We start from the raw sequence: 17135 nt of genomic DNA, 5'->3' as shown, positions 1-17135 counted from the left end.
CAGAGGCGTTGCCTCGGGAAGTAGATCAATGACACTTATGATATCCTTGCCCTTGACTTTGGCTTTTGTTAGTAGGGGGGTGGCATATCTTACAATCTCAGTGTTATCCTCTATGGTGTTTGATTTGCTGGCAACCCTCTGTTTGGTGGAACTCCCTTCTTCGGTACCTTGCGTACCATTGGAGTTTCCTGCTTTTCCGACAGTTGGAGCCAGACATGGGGGAAACAATAAGATTGTATTAGATTTGCTCTGCTGGTTCATAGTCTCCTCCTTTCGGAGGCTAGTATGGAGACTTTTCAATAGGAGTGTGTTCTCAGTGGTTTCCCGTTGGATTTTATCCAGGTTCTGGTTCATGACCTTCATTCTTTCTATCAGTGGGAGAACAAGCGATTTTAGCAATTGTTCCACTTGAGCCATAAAACCTAGTGGATCACCGGAATGTTGCGTGGAACATGAGGAGCCTTTTGGGACACTGCTCGAGATTTTTTGGGGTTGATCAGTTGGTTGAACCAAAGGTATATTAGCAGATGGTTTATCGTTTCTAGAGACTGTTTTTATCGGCTTGTTAAAATTTTTTGCAAAATTTGGCTTGCTACCTATTTGTTTGTCCCCAACCCTCTTCCTTTTTCCTACTTGCTTCTTGGATTTCTCTGATACTTGCCCATTTGCCAGCACAGCCCCGCTTTTTGGGGTTATAACAATTGGGAGGGTTACATCAGTTGATGTTGTACTATCTAAGGTGATGAGTGAGGAAGAGGCAGTATTGTAACTTCCCTGTCCTAAGCTTGGACTTCTCGAGCTAATCCCACTAGTTCTTATCGTGACGGATTTCTCTGGTGTGATGGAATTTTGGATTTTGCCCAACGATGACCGTTTAGAACATAAAAGATCCCGTGATAGTCTTTTCAGCGAGCACAATCTCTCGCTCTAGTACCACTGTTGCTCGAGTAATAAAGTTGTTGAGCGTGCCTGTTACACTACCACCTATTTGGATCCGTGAGGCGTTTCTTCCATTGTCACACGACAAGGCCATCTTTTATGTTTATGTCTTGAGTTTCGCCCTTTCCTTTTATTTTTGGTTTATTTATTTATTTTTTGCTGGTTGTATCTCCCTCAATACGTGTGCGCCACCTAGATATATTAAATACAGAGAATACGATAGTTTCCAGTTCCTTCAAACAAGTCTTGCCTGACACGTTAGGGGGGTGGCCCAGCCTAGCCTTCTCCGGCCTGTGACGGCCTAGGACGGTCCCGCCCTTGTCCCGGGCTTCCCACGGCAGCGCCCGCGTGCGTCCCGCGACGCAGGAGTGCTCGCGATCTTTTCAGCGCCACCGGGCGCGAGCTCGAGTGAGCTTTGTAAGCAAGGGCTTCTGGGTATTGTAGTTTCCCCCGCTCGGCAGCCGCGTGAGTTAGCCAGCGGCAGCGGGGGGAAACCAAGCGGCACACCAAGGAAGCTGTCCGAGGTGAAGAATATGTCCAGGTAGGTCATTTGATAGGAAATCACAGCCCCAGACTTTTGGAAAAACAGGCACCCGCTCTGCCGGAATGCTCGCGATCTTTTCAGCGCCACCGGGCGCGAGCTCGAGTGGGCGTTGTCAGCAAGGGCTTCTGGGTATTGTAGTTTCCCCCGCTCGGCAACCGCGTGAGTTAGCCAGCGGCAGTGGGGGGAAACCAAGCGGCACGCCAAGGAAGCTGTCCGAGGTGAAGAATATGTCCAGGTAGGTCCTTTGATAGCAAATCACAGTCCCAGACTTTTGGAAAAACAGGCACCCGCTCTGCCGGAGTGCTCGCGATCTTTTCAGCGCCACCGGGCGCGAGATCGAGTGGGCGTTGTCAACAAGGGCTTCTGGGTATTGTAGTTTCCCCCCGCTCGGCAGCCGCATGAGTTAGCCAGCGGCAGCGGGGGTAAACCAAGCGGCACGCCAAGGAAGCTGTCCGAGGTGAAGAATATGTCCAGGTAGGTCCTTTGATAGCAAATCACAGCCCCAGACTTTTGGAAAAACAGTATCTTTACTACTGTGAAGTCTGTACATATAAATATAGGACACTCCTATCTTTTTATGTATGGAGACTCCGCAGTCCTAAAGATACTACTAGTAAAATACCCTTGTGAATAGCAAACAATTCCAAACCTACACAAACTGTAAGTTTACCTTTGTGAATCAGGCCCTGAATTAATATCCTGCAGCCATGATACATATGTGTGATCAGAAATCCTAAAGGTCCTAGTCTAACGTCTGTATGGAAGCCTAAATTTGAATCAACATCATTATTGTGAACTTTTCTAGCGGGTTGAGCATGCAAAGGCACCATATTCATTCTAGGCATGCTGTCGTAATCGTGAAAAAGTGAAACTAAAAAGTCAGATTCAGAACTCTTCTGAATTTTTTTTCTCTATCCTTAGGAGATTTTGCAATTGTGACAAACAAGGAAAGTATGTTTGAAAGTGAGGGAGTACAGTGATGCACAACACGTAGTGGATAGGATCATTTTTGATTGTTGAATTAGTATTAGAAGATGGAGATTCGCTTCAAGGGTCTGGAGAAAGGGTTTGTATGAAATGTAGAGCAACCATTCACCCGAGAAAATCAGAGGGAGGAGTGAAGAAAGAAAGTGCGTTTCCTGGAGATGCACAGTAGAGAGGGCATAATTCAGAAAACGCAGTACATAGAAGCCTATATTTATCCTCTCCCAATTTATTTTCCGCTTGCTATAAAAGCAGCTGAACTCTCCCCCTTCTCGTTTTGAAGCTTTGCCAGAAAGCAGAGCCAATTAATGTCCATGCTTTGTCATCTGCTCAAACAGACCGACCAAGTCTTCTTTCAATACGAGATGGCGGGCAAAATGTTCCTTGTCCCTGTACCTGGTTAGCTTTTGTCTAAACCACTCTGAGCTAAAGATATTTGAATTCCTCTCTTCCCATCACGTTTTTCAACTGGAGTCCAATTATCGAGGAAAGATGACTTGCTTAACTTAAAATGATGTCATGAGAGGTAAAAATTCATTTTAAGACCCTGATAGATCCTGATCTTTGCAGTATAATTTTTTTTAAACTTGAATTTGCTTTAAGGAACAAGTACACTGAAAGAAAACGTCTGAGCAGACAGGTCTGTTTCAAATTAAATTAGGTTCATCAAAGTAAAATCAAATTAATCAATAGAACAATCGATTAAACAACTATTTATTCGGTCTAATTAAATGCCTTAAAAGCACAAAAATAAATACAATCTTCACATTCGCAGCAAGAATAAAAAGATCAGTAAAATAGAATATACATAACTAATCCTATTGAATGCAACATTTTGGGACAATACAATTGTAAAATTAAGACTCATAATTTTTTCTTAACTTTAAAGCAGCAATAATGTAACTGATTACAGAAACTGACATTTCTGGAGTAGCTAGAGATTGCTAATATCTCAGACCATCTTTGTATGAGGTAAAGTCCTTGTACAATAAAATAGGATGTGAAAACTGGACTCTTAACGAGCCATACAATTTGCAAACTAACATAAAATGAGCAGTTGATTGTGAAGAGACAGCATGATCTGGGCAACAAGAGAAAAAGGTAAACCAGGAGCCTGCCAAGGGAAAGGCAACTAGGTAATGGACCATATTTAATCTTAGTCATGGCAAATAAAATCTGTGTTGAGGGTTGTTAAGCAAAGGTTAAATAGGAATCCAGACCTGAGGCAACAGATGATTGCATAAAGTTAATAATAGTACCCATGCTAAGGGACCTTCCTAGTCAACCCTCCTCCTTATGTGAAGCAAACGTAATTTTGACCTTCTCTTTTATTTGAAGGCCAATTGCTTCAGGAGAATCAAAAAGAGTATTCAGACCTAAATTGTAAAAGCTATTTTTAACAGTAGTCAACCATGGAATGGCGGCCATGTTATCAAGATTCAAACAATCCTCCTGCACTTCCGCCAAAAAGCCGGCTTTGGGATTGGTCCATATCTTCAACCACAATAATAAAGAAGCTATCCCAACCAAATCCTTCAAAAAAGCACAATTCCTAGTTCTAGCTGTGAAATAAAGCTTCGGGCAGTTCGGGTAACCGCTAGAAGTCTACAGAGAAATATATTCTCTTTTACCTGCAGTTTCATTGCAGCTGCACACCCCCACACTCCTGCGCAATACAAACCATTAGATAAACAATTAGTTCTATAAAGCTGGGTAATCTCCCTAATTGGTTTGCAGCCTAACCTTATAGAAAATCTAAATATAATTTCATATTTTGCCCCTATCTTTTATATTATCTGGTTAATTAGCCTCTCCCAAGACCCACTAGCATCAGGGAGAAGTTCTAAATATTAAAAAAAAAAACTTTTTCTATAGGCGTCCCCCCAATGTTAAAAGGTTTAGACTTTGTACATTTAGGCCCACAGGTCAAATTAGTCACTCCTCGCTCCAATGATGGAAGTACATGCTGATGGGCAAATTTATATTCTAGTTGTGCACTTCAGCATTCAGCACTACATCTTAGTCTGGCACTGCCCAATTTGAGAAAAAAAAATAAGTCTATGAACTCAAAGTTTCTTTTAAGAGCCCGCCATGGTGCTGCCAAAAGTGGATGTAAAAAAAAGCCAATGCGGATGTCAGCAATCCTGCCAACTTCCGGCCCATTTCCTTGCTCCCCTGCCTCTCAAAGGTGTTGGAGAAACATATCAACCGTCATCTCACCACCTACATTGAATCAGCAAACGTCCTCCACCCTTCCCAGTCTGGTTTCCGTGCAGGCTTCTCTACGGAGTCCACCCTTTTGGGAGTCTCGGAGACAGTTAGGTGCCAGGTAGACAAAGGGGAGACAGTGGCACTCATCCTTTTGGATTTGAGTGCCGCTTTCGACACCGTCTCCCATAGCATCCTTTTGTCTGCCCTGAAGTCTGTGGGTATCTGCGGCCCCGCCCTTGCCTGGATTTCTGACTTTCTTTCTCATCGCACTTTCCAGGTTTTTTCCCCCTCTTCTGTGTCCACTGTTCACAACTCTCCATATGGTGTTCCCCAAGGTTCTATCCTTAGTCCTTTATTCTTTAACCTTTATGTTAGACCTCTTGCTTTTCTTGCGGAACAGGCGGGACTTTCTATTTTTTCTTATGCTGATGATACCCAGATTATTTTTTCTCTCTCCTCTAATCAACACTCCCCTTCCTCTTCTCTCTGTGCTGGACTCACTGATATCGCCAACTGGATGCTGACTAACAAGCTTAAGCTGAACGGCGATAAAACAGAGCTTCTCCTGTTTGGGCCGGATTCCGCTCTCTGGGGCCCGCAACATTGGCCTCAGCAAATGGGACCTTTACCGGTCCCAGTAACGTCAGCACGCAATCTGGGGGTCCTCTTTGATAATCAGTTATCCATGAGACAACATGTGGTCAAGGTCTCGGCCACCTGTACCACCATCATCAGGTGGCTGAGGAAGATCACATGGATGCTGCCTCCAGATACCCAGAAGTCAGTGGTCCAGGCCCTAGTGACATCGCGGCTGGACTACGGCAACGTACTTCTTCTGGGTGCCTGTAAGGAGGTTACCAGGAAGCTCCAAGTAGTTCAGAACATGGCTGCCCGTCTACTCTGTAATCTCCCGAGAACAACTTCAGTCTCTTCTTCCCTGCGCAGCCTTCACTGGTTGCGCATAGAATCTAGGACCAAATTTAAAGCACTTTGCTTTATGCACCGCATCAAAGCTGGAAAAGCCCCCCACTATCTCTCCACCTTAGTCCAGCAATATTGTCCCTCTCGCACCCTTAGGTCTTCCACTCATTGCAGATTCTCTGTTCCCCGCTTTAAGCGTGCCAGAGTCGGCGGACGTTCGTTCTCCCACCTGGCACCTGCGCTCTGGAACTCACTTCCTATCCCTCTGCGGTCTGAAACATCTTACATCAAATTCCGCAAAGGTGTGAAAACCTGGTTATTTTCTCTGTAACCGATTCCTTATCTTCCGTTGTCCTCTCTTACTTCTGTTCGTTTAGCGCCGGGAAACCTACGGGTAGCTGAGCGCTCTACAAAATCAGATATAATAATAATAATAACTGAATACTAGGGCTGGCCAGCACTCACACAATCTCCTCCTTGTCTACAACTAACTTACACCACACGTCTATCTCACTCTTGCAAGTTCTTTTTCAACCCTGCTTTTTCCTTGTCTTTTCTGCCTCTCTCTCGTTTTCTCTGAGTCTGATGCAAAATAAGTCACAGTAAACATCACAATGAGTGCCAGTGCCCACCAAAGGAAGCACCAACATGAATTAAACACTGCAAAATCACAGGTACATGGAACATTTATTGCCTGGCAGTAGGTCCAGGAAGGCCGGAATCACATTAGACTTTCAGTATTATCATGATGTAGATAAGTTACACTTAAAGTGACCATGCGCAGTGGTAAAAACTCAAACATTCACTGAAAAATCCCAGTTAAAGTGAAGGTATGGTTATCATTGGTCATAATTTTAGGAAAGTAGGATCTGCTTCTTATGGGTTCCCCCACTTCTTGCTTGATGTATCACTGTTTTTGACTAGTCTGGCTGGGATCCTGCTAATCAGGACCCCTGCTTTCTCTCTTAAATTGACATACATGTACGTTGGTACACTCCAGATTGGATACTGTGGATACCCTTATCAGTCTCTAGTATATGGTACACCACTGTACTCAGGGCATAGGTACCACAGAGGCCTCCCATGGGCTGAAGCATGTATTATGCCACACATGAGAGGCCATACAAAATGGAACTCGGTCTGCTACTGCAGCCTGTGTAAGATGGTGATTGCATGACTTACATTAGATATAGGTTCACTATATCTAATAGTCACTACACTTAAAACTTATAAGTCACCCCTATAGCAGGCCTTAACAATCCTGAAGGTAGGGTGCCTGGTTTTATGTGAGAGGGTGCCCCTGCATCAGCAGAGCCTCTCTGCAGCCTTCGGAGACCATTCTCCCGGGTTGTCTGTGACTCAGCTGGACATATCGGCATAGGTGCATTATAATCTCATGGTAAATGCTATCTCGGAAACGGCTGCATAGAAACATATTGAGTTTGGTGTCAAACAACTTGAAATAATACCTCCACACCAGTAACTGGTGTGGGAGGTATGATTCCACCCTTCTGAAGTGAGCTTCGTGGTGTCACTGGTCTTACCGGTGCCAGCCTTCTCGACCCGGACAGCACAAAATGGATGCTGCCAACCAGAGACACTTTTCTGCCCTCCTGCTGCTGAGCCAAGCTCGAGCAGAGGAAGGCAGCACAATATGCATCCTGGCACAGGGAGGTGTGACCACCTCCCGAACAGGATTTAGTGTATTGAGGCTGGGTGGGTGCACTCTGAGAGTGCCTGAAAGTCTGCACCTGGGCCATATTTGGTATCTCTGTGCATAGGCCATCTCAAACCAGTTCTGGGAGCCCTTGGCTCCTGCTCTGGTGTGAAACTGGACAAAGGACATGGGTGTAGCCACTCCTTTGGCCTGCTCCTCCCCTAGGAGGGTCCCCATAATCTGTCCAACCCTCTCCTGTGGGTATTAAATGGGTTACCTGGCTACAGGAAATTCGATTTTATGTGGACAAGATTCTACAAAGAAGAAACCACTGACCTTTGACCATCTGGACACCTGGACTTCCTGGACTTCGACTGGGCTGACTTTGTCCCCCTTTCTGTCCGAAGCTTAGTTTGTGCAGTGACTCCATACAGGCTCAGTGCAGGACCTGTGGAGCACTTAAGACAACTGAAGAATCTCCCTTGGAGTGAAGGAGTCCCTCCTCTGCTTCGCAAGCACCAAGAGTAGCTGCTCCTTTGGACTCTGAAGATTTCAGCAACACAGGAGGCTGGTTCTTGAAAGTCCCTGAGGTTGATCTGCCCTCTCACCGAGTTTGAGGCCAGTATCCCTTCTGGGGGCTGCGCAACACGTACCCCTGTGCATCGCATCCATTTGCAAGTGCATATGCTTTTTGGCGATTCCTGAGCTTTTGCATTGGAGCCCATGTGGTCATGAGCAGTATTTGCACCAAAGAACTCTGGCCTCCTCGCACTGGGTGCTCCGTGGGCTGGTGCTATGCAAACTTGCTTGAGGTCCCCTCGCAACTACTGGTCTGTTGGCCTGTGGGTCCCCTTGAGGGTAATCTTCAATGTGGGTGAGCGCTCCAGCCCCAGCGCTCGGCTGACGCCAGAACTGTATATAAAGGATTTTCGAGTCTTTATCGGCACATACGCAATTGGCATGCTACATTCTGATCAGGGTCCTGCGTTTAGCTCTCGAGCTTACAAGGAGGCCATGGCTAGCTTGGGCGTTGCATTGCGGTATTCTAGTCCCTTCCATCCTGATGGTAATGCGGTAGTGGAAAGAAAAAACCGTGACATAAAGCAATCCATAATAGCTAAGGTATGAGGCTCGGGTGATGGGTGGGTCAAACATCTAATAAGTGTCCAACATAGTCTTAACAATCTGCCAAGAAATTCTCTGGGTGGAGTCACTCCATATGAACTAATGTTTGGTACTAGATTGACAATCGAATACCTCGATTGTCAGACTTCAGTGGTGGAACAAAAACCCTTTGATGTCAAAGATCGTTTGACTGTTTTACAGGACTTAAATTAAACAAGAAGAAGTCTGAGTAATACAATACAGAAGCAAACGCCCACTGAAGAAAAAACACCTGTCCCAGCAAGGCCTGTCTGGATTTCAAAGATTGGGGATCTGGTCAGGGAGAAAATCGCGGTAAAGAAGGAATTTGGGCCTTCTTACAGAAAAGCAGTACCTGTCTTGGCCATCCACGGAACAAGATCTGTAGTACTACCGCCCCTTGCTGGTAAAAGGGAAAACAGTTGTGTCCATCGACCTGGTCAAACCACAATCATGTGGCCGATAATAAGTAGTAGGCCCAGTGGACTCCCGAGAAGTAGCAGAAGACCAAATCTTGCCACAATCCAAGAGGTTCAAACTGAAAGACTTATCACTTTTGATGAACCTGCAGTACGAAAAGAAGGACTATGCAACAAAGCAATGGAACTTGTACCTCTGGAAACCCAAATAGCAGTTCGTCAAGACACGCCTGTCTACAATGATGTGACATCTGACTATACAAACATGGCGAAACAAGAAACAGTTCCAGTGATTTCAAATAATCCTGATGCAATCCCAACAATTGACAGAACTGCTTCTGGCTACTTTATCAACTTCGATAACTTTTCTGAGGATCCCAGTGAACCTGAGGATAAGCCAGCAAAGAAAAAGTTCAAGGAAAAAATAACAGAACTCCTTCATCTACTGGAAAAAACATATTTGGTTTCACCATGGGTTGAATTTTGGATTGGATTAGCTAGATCTTTCCTCCTGCTCTGGCTCATACTAGTGTTAAGCTTAGGAAGGATGATTGATGGAAAATATAGTACTATGGACACAGCAAGTAAGAAAATCAACTTGGTCCTGAAACCTTACAAATCATCTCATCGTGAAAGAAGAGGCCTGTCAGCAGTGAACATCACAGCCGTTCCTATACCTGGGGGTATAGCATGGGACAGAACTGATTATGACATCTATGGTCCGGTGGAATTATTGAAGATTTCACATCAGTTTAAGGTTTCTTTGAGTGACTTTGTCGCACCCAGTAAATTTTCTGATGATTGGGACTTCCAGACTGTTAACAATATGATGAAAGATTTAGAAATGTCAGCTAAATTTACAGAACATGACTACTTAGAAGGGTCATCAGATTATGAACAAATGTAATGTTTTAATCATTGTGGTCACCATTATTTGCATAAATCTGCAAGCCCTAGAAATGTGTTTCACTACAATCAATGGGAACATTGTCCAACGCCGCCAAAAGGCAGCTATAAAACATTTCAAAAAAAGTTTTCTTACTTCTCAAGGTTTAATGTTACCAATCCAGAAACATTTTATTTTAAAAATATAAATAAGACAGGAATGAAAACAATGTTGACCAATACGAAACACATTTATTCTGCAAAATGTTATGCTCAATTGTCTGCATTAGGTTCTAACTTTTGGAAAGACAACATTGAGACGAAAACCGTCTGGGGCACTAAAGATTGGCAGGTACAAGGTATAGAAGCCTTATTTAGAGCCTGCATCATCCCAGAACAAATTATGTTTTTAAATGACACTGTTCAACAAACTTCTTGTCTTGGCCTAGCTAAGATAAAAGATGAAAATAAACCGTCTAAACCTAAACCCACATCTGACAGTGATAATGCTACAGAAGAGGAGGTGGACGTACCATATATTTTAAAACAGAACAGAACTAATCCCGATTGGAAAAAATGGGTAATCTGGCTCACAGACACAAATAAATGTCAAGATAGATTCCTGAACAAGACACAGGGGTTCAAAATGAATAGGCCAGATCCAAGATATTCCCAGAGACAACATCCAGGGATAGTAACCATTTACAGTGTAGGGAAGCTTTGCCTTGAGTGGCTTCAGAAATCTACACTTCCAGAAATTAAACAACACTTACCTTTACTTAAAGAAAGCAATGATTTGCGAGATTTCTTAATTGGGCCTCGGAAACCACGGCAAAAACGTTTCATATACGCCGGAATATATGCGGCATACAACGAAATATGGAAAGTGACACAAATGGAAACTGCAGAAAGAATACGAGAAATTGATTGTATAAATTTAGAAAAAAGCCTCTCTGTAGTGGACAATGGGTTAACGACCCTGTCCTCCAGAATGTATTCTTTGTACAGCATCGTGTCATCTGCCATTAACATCATAGAACAAGAATTGTTAATGTTACAACATGACCAGTCTCAATTACGTTCTATCATGCTGCTAGGCTGGACGTTGCAAAATCTGCGTTCAGGCTATGTGATATGGCATCTAATCAATACCATGTCATTGTTTGCTGTATTTAACCTTACAGATAAACAAATCTTTCTGGCACAAAGAGGAGCAGACTATACAGTGATGAGCATTGAAAAACTCAAAAGATTACAATTAACAGTTTCTGAGAAACCTGTCATTGAATGGATAATTCCTGCCACCATTACTATACCAGTGACGTCTTTCCTGTTTCAGTATTGTCTAGAGCATATACCAGCGGGCCTGTATGAAAGGTTGCGTAAACAATACATTAAGTCGACCTGGGTTTTACCATACACACACAGATTGTGGAATGGGGGACATAAAGTATTCCTTAGTGGTAAGAATTGTAAAAACTCACTGAGTGGCACACTTTTGTGCCAGGGTATTAATTTGCACAGAGCCTGCGACGGTTCTACAAATAACCTCTCGTGCCACCTGCACAGTTCCCCCTCCACAGCGATAGTATACCGATTTTCAGGCAGCCTTCCAATGGCAGCTACGTTATGCTCAATGATCACAGCTGTTGTGGCATGTTGCCAGGGAAAAGTTATCTCGTAACTGTGTCATCCACGGTCACTTGTTGTATGCAAGTATTGTATCCAAAAAGTGAGACAGGAAGGGAGACGGCTCTATGGCCTTCACTGAATATCTCTTCTATACAAATTGATACTTTAAGCAGAATGAAAGCCAATCTTTTACAAAATAATGTGCCACTGACCTTGTCTAGAGAAATGTATGATCTGCAAGTAGCAAGGTTGTCAGCAGAGATACATGCATTATTATCAACAAACTGCCCAGTACATTTTGCAGAAATGTGAAGTCAAATCTTAAACATGTCTGACACCAGCGGCATCACACATGTATTTAGGACTATTTTTTCGGAGCTGTTAACACCATTTGAAACAGTCCTCGGCATTTTTCCAAATTTTGTGCACTCTGTGTTCGGAGGCCTGCCTCTCATCTTGGGACTAGTAGCAAGATTTCTATTTTTATTTCTTCTGCTCTGATATGGCAAGTCCGGTCACCAGCAACACCCAGACTACCATGGAACAATGCCTCCTTGCCATGAGGTATCATGACAGGATTTCACAGATTTTTGGCTTGGCTTGTTTAGGAGATCTGAACACAACCTGATTTCTATCGTTCAGAACAATCTGGCAAGATTGCATCTTACCTGTTCTTCGATGCCTGCTTTGCGGACAGGAATGCGTGTTGAACATTTGTCTTACACTTCCATCAGTACTGCCATCGGATGTTGACGCTTTGCTCGGTCCAGAAACGGCTCATGCATCGTGTTGCCCCCAACGGCTGCCAATTCTGATGACGGCATTCATTGAGGTCTCACCAGCAAGTCTAACGAGGGTGAGATAGGAGAAACTACAGGCACACATGTACCATCTACTACGGACATTGCTAATGCATCAAACGCTAACGGCGATGATCCACACTTCTGCACTTTTGATCTGCTAACTGAAGTGGTTCCACTTTCACCTATCATGGTAGACGGTTTCTTTGCGAGCCTAGATGATCTGATGTTTTCTCCTGACACTCCTGAGAATAACTTTTGATTATTTCACACAGCGTTCTCTGAACTCTGCAATTCGGCCTTCATTTTTTCAAAACAATCCACTAATTTGAACTTTTTCCAAAATCGAACTTTTGGCACAGAGTAAGCTGCTTAAAGTAAAACTATTCTTAGAGAACAAGATTTCGTGTTTGAGCTTCCTAAATGACAATATTTGGCTTCAACCTCAAAAACAAACAAAGTTAAAAACTTATGCTATGGGACAGATTTCAGGTATCAATTGATGAATGTACTTTAGTTTAATTTAATGAGAGAATATATGCTCATGATTTATGCTTGATTTCAGATGACGCCTATAACTTTTGCATACAGTATATACTCATTTCATGTCAACAAGCCTATTCAAATGCATTTTTGTATTTTGGGGTGGGATTGTGAACACTTTGCTTTAAATATGTTCAGTTCTTAGGTGTTATTGAACTTAATAATTGTGGAGTGGGTGTTTTGTGGGAATCTAGGACCCTAGTGTAATTTTCCCAATTCATGCCTATATATAGTTATAATTCACCCAATCCTTATATAGGCATAGGAATCATTGCCTTATTTAGTCTTAGCCTGTGCAGCCCAAATACGGCATGGCTACTTCCACTAAACTCCAAAAATCCACAATGATTTCTTGGAAAAACCAGCCTTCAGCAGTTAGGGACTTCTCCCTGCTTGAATACTAATTTATCCAAGAACTCCTGGAGTTTTCAAGGAAATGAGGCACTAGTGACGATATTATGTCCAATCTTACGTCAAACTCGGCACCTTCAAAGTATAAATAGTCGATTTGCCCATTCAAACATACGGTGGTTTAGGAGCAGATCGACTAACTACTTGCCCGACGCCCTGCTGCTGCAAGTGCCAAAGGAAGCCGACCCTCCAACTGATGCACTGAGAAGACGCTGTCTTTTCTCTTGCCGAGAAATCCAGCTCCAGTGTTTCCAGTCTACCCTTGCGGGTTGCTGGGAGATCAAGTCCTGAGAGAGAGATACAAGACCTCTATCATTCTAAAACCAAGGTACGGAGCAGATTAGACCCTTAGAGAATTCTTGGAACAGATTCTTGGCAGAAAATTACTAGACTTAAGCTACACCACACTTACTCCTCCCTCATACTAGACTTAGGTTAGGTACACCGGGGTAGGCATATTTTAGAAGCACCAGTTGAGTACTTTTAGCCACTATTTTATCACTGTATGTATTTTATGCATTTTATGTATTCTATGTTTATGGCTTAGAAACCATATCATGATCTTACAGTACTATTTTATAATACTATTCGTATTATATGCATTGTGCTTCTTAACTAGCATTTCAATTGTAGCAGTGCATTTCTTATGCTTAAGAAATAAGACTGTTCAATAAATACTTTTATTGAAAACGCCCGTCTCTCTATTTCTAAGCAACTCTGGTGAAACGAAGCATGCACATTTGACTGAGTGAAATAGCAGTCTATTGTTTCCCTGACTCTAGAGATACGTTTCATTCTGGGGAAACAAAGTTGTCATGTTATATGGTTGTCAGAGACTAATACCTTCTTGTACTTTCGAGAAAGTTTCTAGTGACCTCTGAGCTAGCTGACACTCACAATTAAGTCTGATATATTCGGCAGAGACCTAGTCGACATAAGTCCTACGTCTAAGCTGCAGGATATATTATTCCAATGCGCAGAGCCTATTGGGAATATAGGAACTACACTACACTGCATGGCGGGCGAATTTAGCCCCAGGGAGGGGCGGTCCCCGGGGCTGCAGGGGGCCCCATTGCCCCCGCACTTCAGTGTATAAGCCCCAGGGAGGTGGGGATCCATGGAGCTGCAGGGGACCACCACATCCCTATTTGTAATTGTCCCTGGGACTTGGCCCTCTCGGGGGCCTAAAGGAAACGAAGCATAGGAGACCACGCTTCATTTAAGAAAAAAATCAGCAGTATTCACTGATCTACTGCGCCTCCCTCTGAATTTCTTTTAAAAAAACACCCCTGGGGTCACTGTGGGATCCCCTGAGTGGGCATAGGGAGTCAGTGTGTTTCTACCCTGACCCCTTTACTTGTTTTTTCTGGTAGGTTTTTAACCTTTTTTTCTTGGCTGCCAACACTTCCTGGTTTGAAGTGTTGGCAGGTAATCAGATGGCAGGCTTGAGATCCGGAGGATTCGCAAATCCTCCATGTTCCCTGTTGTATATCTGAGAATTGTTTACATTTCTCAGGAACTATTAAACTGATTTACACCATTTAACAAAATGAATGCTTTCTGAACCAATAGCTACCATTTTGCCAAGTTTGGTGTATTTCCGTTCAGCAGTTCGGGCTGTAGCCTGTCTAATGTTTCCTATGGAAATTAACATGGAAAGAAATTGTTTTGGGACCTCCCTTTTTTCTCAGTCTCGCTTGACAAATCACCCTGAAACCTTCAATTCAGCAGCTGACCTGACCGCCCCATTAGTTATGAAATTTTCATGAAGATTCTTCAAACGACGCCAAAGATATTGGGAAATCAAAAATGCTTTTCCTATGACAACTAGGTCCTAACTATAAATACCTCCCAGCGGTACCCAGTAGGTTATATATATATATATATATATATATATATATATATATATATATATATATATATCTCCAAGCTCCAAACATCCAAGGATCCTCAATCCATAAAGAATGTAGCACACACAGAGGGTAGTTCCACAGAAGATTTATTGCGGGAACTTAACAGCAACGACGCGTTTCGCCTTAGGGCTTTGTCAAATTGTGCAGAGAGCCGAGGCGCCCGTCTGCCTTAAAAGACGTCATTCATGTCATCAAGTGCAAAGAAGGACTATAGTACATATCTTAAAAGTGGCCGCCATCTTATCACGATGTAATTAACTAAATGGATATCACATATGTGACTCAGGTTTCAGAATAGTTCGCATGGCCAAATGCAAGTGTACATACATACATCAAAGATTATTACCCGTGTGGCCGTTGCAAGGCTTGCAAATATAGTAAGCGGACGCTTACTAATAAGATACCTGGCTTGGGGACTCCTAAACGGATCATGAAATTCTTGACATGCTCTACTCCTTATGCTATTTACTGCCTCACCTGCCCTTGTGGCTTGAATTACATTGGCAGTACTACCAACGCAGTAAAGTTGAGAATTCTAGAGCATATGCGTGCCATTGCCAAGAAAGATGAATCCTACCCTGTAGCCAGGCATTTTGAAAGGATGCATAGAAGTAACAGGGACCTGTTATCCTATGTTTGCCTTGATAGTGCACCGGCCAACATCAGGGGGGGTGACCGCCTTTTAAAACTTAGACGGCTGGAATCCAGGTACATTATAGATTTACAAAGCAAAAATCCTAACGGTCTTAACATGCACGAAGATCTATCAGTACATTTGGGCTGAGGATAGTTGAAACCGTCTTTTGAGATATTTTTCTGAAATTATTACATTTATTGACTGTACCTTGAATCTTCTTCCCTGTTTGATCATCCCTGATGATATTATGATTGATATGCAAGAATTTTAAATGAATTGATGTCATTCTGATGGATATATGAACTGTATATTTGAAGGTGTCATTTCAGATTTGCCCATCCAGGGCGAGATAGATACTTGAGTGAGGTCATTAGAGACAGTAGCAGCAGCATTAAAGCTGTAGACATGCATTTCCAAGTTTTATTCAGAATGCTTTTGTGCATGCATTATGGTTAAACGTGTAGTTTCAAGCGGTAACAGCATTCAGAGCGTGTTTCATGTCAGTAGATAATAGCTGCATTCTGTAACATGTACCCTAATCTTTCCGCACTCTATTTCTGAAATGACGATAATGCCTTAGATATGCCCATTGAGGGCGTGATTAGTATTATGTGCAAGTATTTGGACTGTATCAGCCCATTCTGGGCGTTATGATGATCATATTTGTAATAATCTTTGATGTATGTATGTACACTTGCATTTGGCCATGCGAACTATTCTGAAACCTGAGTCACATATGTGATATCCATTTAGTTAATTACATCGTGATAAGATGGCGGCCACTTTTAAGATATGTACTATAGTCCTTCTTTGCACTTGATGACATGAATGACGTCTTTTAAGGCAGACGGGCGCCTCGGCTCTCTGCACAATTTGACAAAGCCCTAAGGCGAAACGCGTCGTTGCTGTTAAGTTCCCGCAATAAATCTTCTGTGGAACTACCCCCTGTGTGTGCTACATTCTTTATGGATTGAGCTTGCAAGACGTGAACCGTGGGAGGAGTCCGTAACGGATAGTTCTAAAAAGAACAAACGGAGTGAAATATCCCAACTTGAAGGCGGTATTATGTCATATTGCACGTACTCAAAGAAATTTTCAAATAATAAGCCTGAAATAATACACATAAGAAATATGCAGCGGAGAGAAGAAAAACGGAGTGAGCGGTTAACAACGATGTTTGTAAAAGATAAGACAAGTGAAACCCTAGTTGCTGGGTCATCGAGCAAGGTTGAAAAGGTGGATGCAAAGTCTAAGTTACGTGCCTGGGAGAGACTAAGTCGTAAGGAAATAAATAAATCTTGGGAATTGATAACATTGAAAAAGTATTTGGAAGTACAAAGGGTGGCACGAGGGTTAAGAATCACCCTAATGCCAAGCCACCAAGATTCCTCAAACGAATTATTGCAAGAATGGGGAGAATTTATTTTGAAATCGTCATTGGGGCTTATCGACATATTGGTAAAACACATAGAAATCAATCTTAACAAAGTAAAGGA

This window comes from Lissotriton helveticus, chromosome 3_1 (genome assembly GCF_964261635.1).
Source record: "Lissotriton helveticus chromosome 3_1, aLisHel1.1, whole genome shotgun sequence".
NCBI classification, from domain to species: Eukaryota; Metazoa; Chordata; class Amphibia; order Caudata; family Salamandridae; genus Lissotriton; species Lissotriton helveticus.
This window is presented reverse-complemented; position numbering follows the sequence as displayed.